General features: G+C 42.8%; 1 protein-coding gene across 1 annotated transcript in view; it reads right to left on the minus strand.

Moving 5' to 3' along the window:
- Positions 1-8,029: 8,029 nt before the first annotated feature.
- Positions 8,030-12,740, minus strand: part of KIF5C (kinesin family member 5C) — a 161,001-nt gene continuing 156,290 nt past the window's right edge. The window contains exon 26 of the mRNA XM_033231561.1: positions 8,030-11,683. The gene's annotated coding sequence lies outside the window, so the exon portion shown is untranslated. The remainder of the gene's footprint in view (positions 11,684-12,740) is intronic.

The following is a 12,740-nucleotide window of genomic DNA, read 5'->3' on the forward strand; positions in this document are numbered from 1 at the left end:
GCTTTCCAGACATAGCCGGGACAGGAGTTTGGGAGTTGGAAGATCTATTAGAGACTGCTCAGACCACCATTTCCAAATATCCTTGAAGGGGAGGATCACTTGGATGTCTGCTCATGACAGAGTTCACTCCTAAACATTCTCATTCGGGAGAGCAGAGCAGCTTTTGAATGAGCGCTCCGGGGGCTACTCACTACTGGCAAGCTTGGGAAACTGATCCCACCCAACCTTCTCATTTCACAGGTCAGGAAACAGGCCCAGAGATGAGGACAGCTCGAAACAGTTCCCACCCCACGTCAGTCAAGGGCCTCCCTCACCTGTGAGTCAAGTCTTCACCCCACCTGAACAAAGGAGGGGAAATGTCGCTCCTTCCCACAACCCCAGTTCACACAAGGAGCACTCCAAAAACAAAATCGGGCTTCTCGTAGGAGGATAATAAGAAGTACAGCTGGCCAGGCACAGTGGCTCACACCTGTAACCCCAGCACTTTGGGAGGCTGAGACAGGCAGATCACTTGAGGTCAGTGGTTTAACACCAGCCTGGGCAACATGGCAAAACCCCATCTCTACTAAAAATACAAAAATTAGCAGGGCATGGTGGCAAGTGCCTGTAATCCCAGCTACTCAGGAGACTGAGGCAGGAGAAGCACTTGAGCCCAGGAGGCAGAGGTTGCAGTGAGTTGACATCGCACCACTGCACTCCAGCCTGGGCCACAGAGCAAGACTCCATTCCTGCCCCCCAACTCCCCGGAAAAAAACAAACAAAGAAAAAACAATGCAGCCACTTCTGTGTTCACTGCTTAAATCTTAAGGAAGCCTAGACCCCTCTTGACACAGGATTGCAGATACGTCACTTCTGCCAGTGAGCAGGGGTGTGTCCTCCTACACAGACACACACACACACACACATATTTCTCATTGTATGCAGCATTACTATTTGAACAGCCGAGGCTATTCAGCGATCACGTTCAGGTAATAGCCTGCAAAAATGTAAACGTGTTGTCCCGCTTCCTAAAGTCATACACTAATTAGACACCAACCAGGGGCTTGACAGGGGATTTCAGTGGTGCCATTTAGTTGTGTGAGCCCCATAGTGGGAAATACTTCTTTCCATGCAGATCTCAGCAGGAACTGAATCTGAAGCAAGAACAGGGCAGGCAGCTGCCTCGGCAAGAGTAGTTATCAAAGTTATGCTTCAAAAATGTCCATGTTAAATGTGACGCCCAAAAATGTCAGCTCCAGAATAATCAGACAAAATTTAGAATCATCTCTTATTGACCAGTGAAATTCTCTCCAGGCTTACCAAGGGCAGGCAAGGGCGTGTGTGTTTCTTCGGGTTTTTGATGTTCACCAGTCACAGAGTCCTGACGTAGCAAAAAGTTGAAATAACCACCCCGAAGTGAGTTGGGCATACCTCTCACGTACGAGGCCAGCAAGCAGCTTTTCCAAGGTGGCAGGTAGCAGCAGCTCCATTTCGCTGAGAAGACGACTCTAGAAAGATACAGGTGGCCCGCTCAGACCTGTGCTTGACCCTGAGGTTGGGCAGCAAATCAGTTTTTCCATATGTATCACTCAGTATTATATTTTACACTCTCAGGGCCTGTGGATCCATGCGAATTTGCCTGGCTGGTTAAAACACATCAGCCAGGATGAAATTGTCCTCTTTTACCTGGGTTTCAGAGCAGGCACTGAAGCGTGGGCTACAAATGTATGGGTCTGCCCACAACATTGCTGGCCACAAAAATGCGCAAATGCCTTTGGCATTGTATTTCCAGGAAAGAAGAAGTTGATTATTCCAGTTTGCTTCTTACTGCTGAAGGCAACACAAACATACTCATTGTCTTTTTTTTTTTTTTTTTTTTGAGAAAGAGTCTCACTCTGTTGCCCAGGCTGGAATGCTACGGCATGATCTCAGCTCACTGCAACCTCCGCCTCCAGGGTTCAAGCGATTCTCCTGCCTCAACCTCCCAAGTAGCTGGGATTACAGGCACGTGCCACCACGCCCAACTAATTTTTTTGTGTGTTTTCAGTAGAGACGAAGTTTCACCATGTTGGCCAGGCTGGTCTCGAACTCCTGACCTCACATGATCCTACCGCCTTGGCCTCCCAAAGTGCTGGGATTATAGGTGTGAGCCACTGCACCCAGCCCTCATTGTCCTTTTGATAGGTAAATGAGGGAAAGAAATGCCAGTGTGGAGAACATTATCTGTGTAAAATCAGAGTTCTATTACCACTAAAACACCAAGCACAATCCTTCCTGAGGAACTTTGCAGCTCCTGTTCATCTGTTTGCAACTGTCTCCCAGTCTCTGCATGGCTGCCTCCCTCACTCACTAAGGCCTTCCCTGACTGCCCAGTCAAAACTAGACTGGAGTTACTTGCCATCACAGCACCCTGGTTTATTCTTTTTGTAGCACTTGAATATAGTAAGTCATTTTAGAAAGTGTTGTTCGTTTGTTTATAATTTGCTTCTAAGGAAATGAAGACTCTATCTTGTCTTATTCACTTCTCTCTCCAGCTCTGAAAACAATCCTTGGTATGATAGGTGCTCAAATATTTATTGAAATAATGAATGGACACTAACGTTTTTACAAAAGGCTTTTTCAGTTCATCACATGACGATTTCAGCTGCTTCCATACAAAGCAGCTTAGATCTGGGAGTAAACTCAGCTCAGGAAGTGAGGCAGGATGTGAACCCAGTCCCTCTGCACTCCTCAGCAGCCATGTGACCCCAGGAAAGCTCAGCCTCTTGGTTAAGAATGTGGACTCTGGAGCCAGCTCCACCTCTACCTTGATTTTTGATGTTGGGCAACTCACTTAACATCTCCACACCTCAGGTTTTTCATCTGTATTTTGGGTGAATAACAGTGCCACCCTCACTCATTCCTTGGAAGAGATTCCAGAATGCATGTGAAGGACTAGCCATTCCAGAATGCACTGTGAGCCAGGAGCGATGCTAAGAGAGGTTAGATAACTTGTTTGAGGCACTTGGTTGATAAGGAAAGGGTTGGAACTACTGGAACTCCACTCTACACTGCCGAAGTTCACTCTTGATCACACGGCTCCTGCCACACGGTACTCACTCAACAGATGACTGTGGCAAAGCATTTCCACACAACTAATGTCAATACTTGGGCTAATGGAGTCAGGAAGGTGCATTGCTAGTGCCATTCTTGTGACTAGCTTTGGTCTTTGCCTGCTGATGGTTGGTCCAGCAGAGTGGGCCCTGAGGAGGCGGGTGGCGCACCAGGCTTGGGCTCTCTCCTGAGGGTGTGCATGGTGCAAGGTAAGTCATTTGACCTCACTGGGTGGAACCAGATGATACCCAATGTCCCTCACAGTCCTCTCTTCTAAGTCCTGGTGGTGTACTCTTTATTTCTTTAAGAACTTTCCAACTTATTTGTTCAATATAGGAAAGGGAGAGCTATTTGGAAAGCACTATTTGTTGACAACAACTCATAGGGAAGATTGGGGGTGGGATTCTATAGCAGCTTCCAACCCGTACCACTGAGATGGACAAGCAGAGGACTGTAAGGGACGGAACCTGAGCTCTGCAGTCAAAACTAACAAAATGGTCTTGGACACGTGACTTCAACTCTTTGGATTTTGATGTTCTCATAGGTTTATGACAGTCTGGAGACAAAGCATTTAAAGCAGAAGCCCTTATCACAGTCACCTGGTGTTTAGGAGCAGCAGGCCTGCATGTGGACAGTCATCTTGCACTGAACAGTGGGTTCCTGCCTCTGCTGTGTGTGCTGGGACAGGAACTTTCCAATACCTGGGTTATGGAAGGGAAGCAGACACCTTGTTTCCAGATGCTGGCAGAAGCCAAGTGTGCTTTTGTGTGCTGGTTCGGCTAAGTGACTCCTTGAGCATCTCTAATCTCCCTTTGGGGAACTTGTTAAGCTCCTACTAATATTCTGCCAGGATTTTGTCTCTCAGCATTAACCGTGATTACTGGGCTTCTGCCTCCATGTATGGGAAACTGAATGGACTTGATTCATGATCCAGCGCCAGGACATTGAGTGAAGGGCACTTACCTGAGCCCTCTGGTGTAAAAAGCCACAAGGCATAAAGCGTGGAAACTAGCCTGAAACCCTATTCCCTGCACCACACTTCAGAGGGTAGGTCATATTCTCGACTCATGAAACAGCCTAAGAGTGTGTTTTCCCCCAAGAGGAAAGAGGGTGGAGAAGTGGGTACAATGAACTGGATGTGTGTGTCTCCCCAAAATTAATATGCTGGAATCCTAATCCAATGTGATGATATTAGCAGGTAGAGCCCTTTGGGGTGATTAGGTCATCACGGTGAGTTTAGTAGTCATTAGTCATGAATGAGTCCAGTGCCCTTATAAAAGGGTCCCCAGAGAACTTTCTCCTCCCTTCCACCATGTGTGGACACAGCAAGAAGTCAGGAATCTGCAACCAGGAAGAAGTCTTCACCAGAACTTGACTGTGCTGGCTGGCACCCTGAACTTGGACTTCCAGTCTCCAGAACTGTGAAAACCAGATGTGTTGTTTATACACCTCCCAGTCTATGGCACTTTGTTATAGCAGCCCCTGCTGACCAAGACCGTGGGAAAAGAAAGAACCCTACATGGAAAGCTACAAAGAGATTTGATGTCACTGGGTAGAATCAGACAATTCCCAATGTCTCCGCATATTCTCTCCTCTTCTACTCTAAATATTGGTGATGCCAGGTAGAAGGCAATAGCTGGGGTCCAAGATGACCACACTTTCTCCTAGGAAGTTTTTGACAATAACAATCCCTTATATTTGAGTAGCACTGTTGTAAAATGTCTTCCTACAGTTTCTCATCTGATCCCCGAAAGGCACTGTGAAGAATGGAGCATCATGAGCTAAATTCAGGTATGGAGACGAGCTCACTGAGACTCTGCATAGTTAAACCACTGACCACAATCCCCCAGCTGGTGGATGGGAAGTTGAGAGTTGGATCCAGGTCCTGCATGCATCATCATTCTTTCCATGTGGAGTTACTCAGCAGTACCACCGCCTGCCAGCCAGTACTCCAGAGGTATTTTGCTGTTCCATGTAGGTCCCAGAAAGGTGCTGCAGGGCAGCAAGGACACTGGGCTGGAGGTTGCGGTCTGCAGGCAGGCAGCCAGGTGGATGCTGGCTGACGGAGTCAGCATCGTGTCACCTAGATACATCTGCCACTAGCCTTGCTCCCCAGTAGCCCGTCAGAATACCCTCAGACAAGAGAAGGACAGGTAAAGGGAGGAGCTTGTAAGGGAACCCCACTGTTTTCAGCCTTCTGTGGTTGGACTTGCACATGCATGTATGGTATGATTGGCATGTTTCTTTTTTCTAAAACCTAGAGCTCTGAAACGAGATCCTATTAATCATCATGATGGGGCCAGAGGTGAGGTAAGGGACAGCCTCGTCTGAGGCCTCACACATCCCTGGGAATGACAGGAAACCCATCCAGTGCCCCTCAACCCTTCCCTGAGAGCCATTTCAGGTGGGGCAAGAGAGTACTGAGAGCTTTTTACTGAAGAAGCAGAAGAATATAGGTTATACATGTTTTAATGCAGACAGAATTAGTACCTTAAAGAAAAATAAATCCACATAGATGATAAGTTAAATTCTTACGACACACAATTTGAAAACTGACAGAGTAATGGCTACACTTCTTCTAAGTATGTTAGGTATGACAAAGATTCTGACAAGGGCACTACTGAAATGCAGCCTTCCTGTAGAGTTCAGTGTCATCAGGCACCCTTGATATAAGGCATCCTCCTTCATTATTGTTTCTTTCCTAGATGCATTTGATTGCTTAAAGTAATTCAAATAACAATAAGGTCTCAGATTCCAATGAAAGGAGAGAACAGAAAAGTTGCAAAGGCATAAAGCTTTGCATAAATTCTTTACAAAAGGGTTTTTGAGGTTGGCTGCTGCTTATCACTGTAGAGACAGAGTGAGTGAGAGAGGCACACACACACATATGTATATCCCAATCACTATTCAGAGAGGCAGTATTACACCTGTTGAGAACATGAACCTTAGAAGCAGACTGTGTGGGTTTCAATCCTGGCGCCTCCTGTTGCCAGCTGTGAGACCTTTGGGCAAGCTACTTAACCTCTCTGCGCCTGTTTCCTTACCTGTAAAGGAGAGATAATGGTGCATTCCTCATGGGGTTATTAGGAGGATTAGATGGATTAATACATGTAAAGCACTTAAAACAGTGTCTGGCACACAGCCAGAATAGTGCCCTGGAAATAACTGACTGCTTTCTGAGCATTACAAGATTCTGATGCTGTTTCGTTTCATCCAGAGCAAGTTTGTCAATTTCTCTTAATTTCATGTACATTCTGAAGGAATAAAATATTGTTGTAGGTAAATCTTGAACAGCTACACTATGATAATCATTTGCGATCTGGGCATGGGGAAGGGTGAAGGTTTGAAAGGTGCTCGATGGCAGAGAGGGCCTCCTGGAAGTCCAGAACAAACTGCTCTTGAAGCAAAGCAGGTGGAGAATCCCAGCCTTTGCCGTCCAGGGTGCTGGAGGCAGAAAGACCACCAACAGTGGTTACCGATGGGATTTTTTTTTTTTTTCATTATTTTGAATCCAACTAACCACACAGAGAGATTGGTGTTTTCTTTGCAAATTGGACGAAGAACCACCAAACACCAAAAGGAAAGTGAAAACTCCATGGCTCGGGATGCCTTTTGTCAAGTAAACCCACATTTTCAACTAATGTGTCATCCAAGAGGTGACTCCTACCTCTGTTCAGTGTATTATGTACACAAGACAAATAACAAGACACGACCTGTCACAAATGCTAGAATGAAACCTGCCAATACACACATCACCAGTAATTGCCTTTGCAGATTATTGGTCCAGTTCCACTTTCTCCCACAGATACTCCAGCTCTGTGCTTCTGAGGCAAAGCCAGAGGCCAGTTCAGAGCTTGGCGAAACAAGAAACCTCAAGAAAGGCTTGCAGGAACCAAGAGAACACTGGTATCAATGCAGTCCGACTGCATCGCAGAGCCGCTGTGTTCTGGGATCTGTGGGAGTCATTTCCCATTGATATTGAAATTTGCTTTGTAATCTGGTTCTTTCAGAGAACTGCTTTCCTATCTATAACACACAGGCATCAACTGAATATTCAACTACCACGTTTGAAGTTTACTACATAAGTCACTTTTAACAATCTGGTATCTGGAAACTTCTTCAGAGTTCTTGGGAGAATAACAATCTCGAAAAAGATGGGTAAGACAGCATAAAAGCACACCATTTGCAGTGCCCTTAATTACACGTTCACTTGACATCTATCCTTTCCATTTTTAATCAATTAAGGGAAAGAGGTTTACTGTCTGGCTCTCATGCACCATTAATCAAACCAAGCACAAGAATGAGGATGCTTTACATACACAATGTCATGCATGGACACACGATTCTAGTGACCCAAGGTAGGGAAGTCTCCTTGTTATGATAGCAGAAAAAATTATCCTGTGTCCTGGCACTGGTTAGCCTCCAAAGGATTCATGCTCCAGTGTCCTCTAACAAGATCTCAGACCTGTACATTAACACTAAGAATCAGTAGGTTAAACAGGAATATAAACACCCCAAATCCTCAAAAGATGCTGATAATCTTTCAACATATGCAAATAGGGCTCCAATTCATTTGGTGGAGAATTAATGCCCTTCTCAAGCAAGAAGAAATTCAGATATTCAGTGAATATACTGCTCTACTCAGCTTTCAGTCATTCCTACTTTTAAAAAAGCTAGTAAGACTTTTTGTTTTAACATCAGTTGCTATCTTTTCAGAACTGAAGTGACAAACATCAAGTTTTCTTAGTTCTGAAATAAAAAAAAAGTTTACAGGGGATATTTAAGCAAAGTAAAAGCAAAAATGATCAAGGTTGACTTTGCTTATGCTGTGTATTGGGGCACCTGCTCACTTGAAGTGAACTCTTTTGAGGCCAGAAAATGGCTCATCCTCACACAGGCACTGACATCTCCAATGACCATATCTTCAGGATGACTCAAATAAGCAGAAACAGACCAGTCAAAGTTTAACTGAACTTTATTTTCCACTTCTAGTATTTTTCAAATTATACAACATGCAGTCTGCCAGAGTACCCATACACCTTCATTTTAGAACCTAGAAGATTACCAAAATTTTCCGCGGGCCAAAGGAGGGTGACTTCCAGATCTTTTGTTACATGGACTATAGTACAGCATCATTATTGATATAAACCACCATTCTCCCCTCAAACCCCCCAGACAAGTTTGTCCACAATTTTTTAAATGTGAAAGCTACTGTACAGATACATAAAGCCCAGAGAACACACATCTGCAGTACACAGGACACACTTTACAAACTAGACATGGATAATTCTACAGAATGCCCTATTCCCCTTATATCTGCACACAATGAACAGTATTTAAAATTGATACACAATTTTTAAATAAGTAAGTAGACTTCACGGAGTGGCGCTTCCTTTGGCAGTTATCCAGCCATTATTCAATGCTTGGTTTAAAAAGTCTAAATTGTTAGTGTTAAATGAAGCAATTTTAGATTATGATGGTTTCTTTAGCTTGCTCAAGATTCTGGGCTAGACGATGAAGTGAAATCTTGCCTCCACCCTCGGCCTTTCCCAATATGTGATATAGCTAGAGTCCAAATGTTTCCTGCCCTGCTTTAAAAAATGCACTTCAAAAGAGGGGATTGTTAAGAATTTTCATTTGCTTTCAGTTATTTCTATAGGAACTAGAGCTTCTTTATGTAAACTTTAGGGCTTTAAAAAAGTCACTAGATGCTACATTCTAGGCAAACCTTTTTATTTCTTCATTTATCCCAGTATATCTATAAATTCTGATTTCTTAATCACATGGTTCTATTTCCTTTAAAAGTCTTAATGTGAAACTGTTATTTTTCTGTCTACTACCTGCTGTTTAACAAAAGCGAAGTGTGCAGCATTTGAAGAGATGATATGTTTGCACAGAATTCTCTAGTAATTGACAAAAACACATTTGGCATTAAGTATTTTAGTTCCCAACCATAAATCTTGATATCTCAAACAACATTCTCCTAATTTACCAATCCACCATCCTGCAGATAAAGATGATTCGTATAAACCATCTGGCTGTTCTCTTAGAGCATCAAAGAGTAAACTTTCAAGAAGTAGCATGAAATGTAAAATTATTCATAGAGGAGAAAAAGACACGATACACGCTAGTCAAAAGCGGCATATAACCAAAATCATAATCACGAGCTTAGTTGTTCAGAAGTGTGGTTTTTACACTTAAAGTACAGGGAGCAATAGTCTAAAAACCTGAAAATTGCACATATGTGGCTTTTTTAGAAAGTGGCCTACAGAGAACATGGTCCTGATATAATAACTGGCTTATTATACATAGCAATATTTAAGGATCCATTTGAATAATCCATTCCAATAATTTGCCTCCCTTTTAGTCACAGTATAGGAAAATTAGATTAGAAGTCCTATAAAGATTGAAGCTAGGTGAACTGACTGGCTGATCAGCAACTAGCAGAATTATCTTTAAGAGACATCAAAGCCAACTTTCTCTGTGAATAAAAGTAAAGCGAATGTTGTCAGTCCCTTGTAGAGATCAAGCAAAATGGAACTACAAGTGAATGTTTCCCTTTGAAACATGAAAGTGTCAAGCAATTCTTTAGAAGTAGAAAGGGGGTACCCAGGGAAAAATCACTCTGGAGAGAATCTAAAACAATCTATTTTATGATGGATATTAACAAGAGCCAAAAACCATTACTGACCTTTGTTCAATTTCCAAACAAAAAGTAATGGAGAGTAGTGGTAATGACAATTAATAATTGGCAATCATCTCAAACACCAATGTTTTAGCTGCCCTATTCAGAAGCAAACATATTAACAAGGTTATGTGGCATATGTTATTACCCGATAAACTTTGCCAAACCTGCCCCACAAGGACCCTTTTATCAGACTGCAAATAATGATGGAGCAGGTATATTGGGCTGGCACTGATAACAAAATTAAAGAATGAAAAAAATTTAAACAAATGCAAAATTGCTATCTTCACGAAATAAATACTTCAATAGTTTGTCCTCCTCCCTCTCCTTATTCCCCCCCAAAAAACAAAACATACATAAACAAAGTGCAACATTTAACAAATAAATTAAGTCAAAGCAGGTTTGCTTTGCTAGGGAAATTTTATACAAGAAATGTTTGGATGTCAATGCACAGTTCTTAGCACTTTACACACACACACACAGTTGAACTACCTTCGACTCACACAGTCATGAGAAAAGCCCGAAGTCTCCCCTGGCATATATTTCATTACAGTGGTGAAAGCTTCAGGGCACAGTGCCAGTTCCTCATCTTGGGCACACAACATGATAGGATAGGAGCTTTCACCGAGATTGGTTTGGTTGTCTTTGACTTACCCCCAAATTTGTCAGAACAAATAGCAGCACACAAGGCCAATTTAACTGAATCTTTGTCAGTTTCCCTGAAAACTTTACTACCTGGAAATTGATCTTCTTAATAAGTACAACTGGAAGCAAGGGTTGATTTAGTTTTAGATTCATGTATTTGGATAGAGCAATAACTATATGTAAAATATCCATCTATATGGATTTTTTCTAATTGTGCCTAAGAAGATGAAACCTATTTGGTGCCAAAGAAAGAATTCATATAAACAGTCGGCAATGATGGGTTAAAATAATAACTTATTCATGGCAACTTATTCATACACAAGCACAAAAACAAAGTTGTGTCAAGGCTTCCTTTTTCAACTGCTGGAATGATGCTGGACTTCTTCAGCAATACCCACTCAAGCTGAAAATGGTTAGAGAAAGCAGCCGTTCCCAATGCCAGCTCCAGAACGATCAGGCAGGAAGAAGTGAGGAGAGGGGCAGCCACATTTCCACTTAAAACTTTGCAGCATTTTCAGCACTTCTGAAAGAATGATGTTCAAACCGGCCAGCCGAGACTAGTTGCTGCAGGTTGAAAAGCAAGCAGCTGGGAGGTGAATTTTATGACTTTTTGCATTGACACAGATGTATCTGAATGAACAATTTCTACACTGCTACTGTCAGATTGTTTTTCTGCCCCAAGGAAATTTGCTTTGCATTTTAACAGGTGCCATTACTAAAAGGTATATTTTACAGATCCAAAGATGTGACCAGGATATTCAAAATGTGTCTTCAGGGTAATTTGTTTTGGAAAAGTGTTCAGAATGAAAACTTTGAACCCTAGAGCAGCACTTTTTGTTCCCTAAAAATATAAAATAATGTGTTTATTTTACAGGAAACCAGACAGTTGAGGCAGAGCATGGTCTCCCGCCTCCACGGTACTTGGTTGTTCCCCTCCAGGGAATGGCACATTAGGGCGTACAGATGGGACAGTGCACTGCCCAGAGGAGGCTCCAGGAACCACCCAGAAACCACCCAACACCCCGGAGGCCGAGTCAGCGGCAATGGTTCTGAGTAGTAAGTGGATCTTCTGCAACCATCTCCTTCAGATTTCTCAAAAAGAGAAAAGTCCGAGCACACATCTGTACACACAGAAACTCTACACAGCTCAAAAGACCTGAAACTGGTGTACTGCAGATGGCTGGAGTAAGCAAGTATAAAAAAAAAATGGAAACTGTGGGGGGGAAAAAATAAAGGAATTGGTGATTAATGTAGTCCTTGACATGCTATGTGGAGTCATATCTGTTGAAAGAGAACCAAAGAGAAAACATAGGAATTAGAGAACACAGTAGAAATTTACTTCTCAAAAAGGTTTTGTTTAATTCTAGATGTTTAGACCAGAGCTGTCAGATACAAATATAACATAAGTCACATATTTTCTGTTTGTTTGTTTGTGAGATGGAGTTTCACTCTTGTCACCCAGGCTGGAGTGCGGTGGTGCAATATTGGCTCACTGCAACCTCTGCCTCTCGGGTTCAAGTGATTCTTCTGCCTTAGCCTCCCAAGTAGCTGGGATTACAGGCGTGCGCCACCGTGCCTGGCCAAGCCACATATTTAATTTTAAATTTTCTAGTGGTACATTAAAAAGTGAAAAGAAATAGGTAAGATTAATTGTAATATATTTTATATAGCCTAATATATTCAAAATAGTATCATTTCAACATGTAATTGGTATTACATGTTGAGATCATTTACATTACAATATTACTGCTGAGATTTTTTTTTCATACAATAGTGTTTGCAATCTGGTGTATATTTTACACTTTCAGCCTATCTCAATTTGGACTTAGCCACATTTTGAGAGCTCAAAAGATACATATGGATAGCAGCACATAAACAGCACAACCTCCTATTTCCTGATTTTGCTTTAAGTATTTAGTCCTGACAGTCTTAACGTTCTCTTCCATAAGTTAGTATCTGTTGAGGCTATGGATATTCAAAGTAACATAATGCATTTTCTCCTTCCTAAGGGGGAATTAAAACATTTCTCATTTGCCTGCACTTAGGATAGCAAGCAGGTGCAACAGGGCCCCTAACCCAGGCTCTCTGTAGAAAGAGGTTCCCAGTTCCCAAAGGTATGCTTCGTCTCCGTCGGCTAATAAGATTCTCCAAAAGACCACCCCCTTCCATTTTATTCCACTTCCCACCAGAGGTTCGGCTGGTGCTGGGCACATCTCCAGGATGAACGTCTAGACCAGCCTGAGTGGCCTCTGTCAGCCTGTACCCAACACCAGTAAGCTCAACTTTCAGAAGACACTGAAAGGCTCTGCTTCCTGTCACCAGCTGGAGGCCCTAGCTC

The sequence above is a fragment of the Trachypithecus francoisi genome, unplaced genomic scaffold (genome assembly GCF_009764315.1).
Source record: "Trachypithecus francoisi isolate TF-2019V2 unplaced genomic scaffold, Tfra_2.0 Lachesis_group13, whole genome shotgun sequence".
NCBI classification, from domain to species: Eukaryota; Metazoa; Chordata; class Mammalia; order Primates; family Cercopithecidae; genus Trachypithecus; species Trachypithecus francoisi.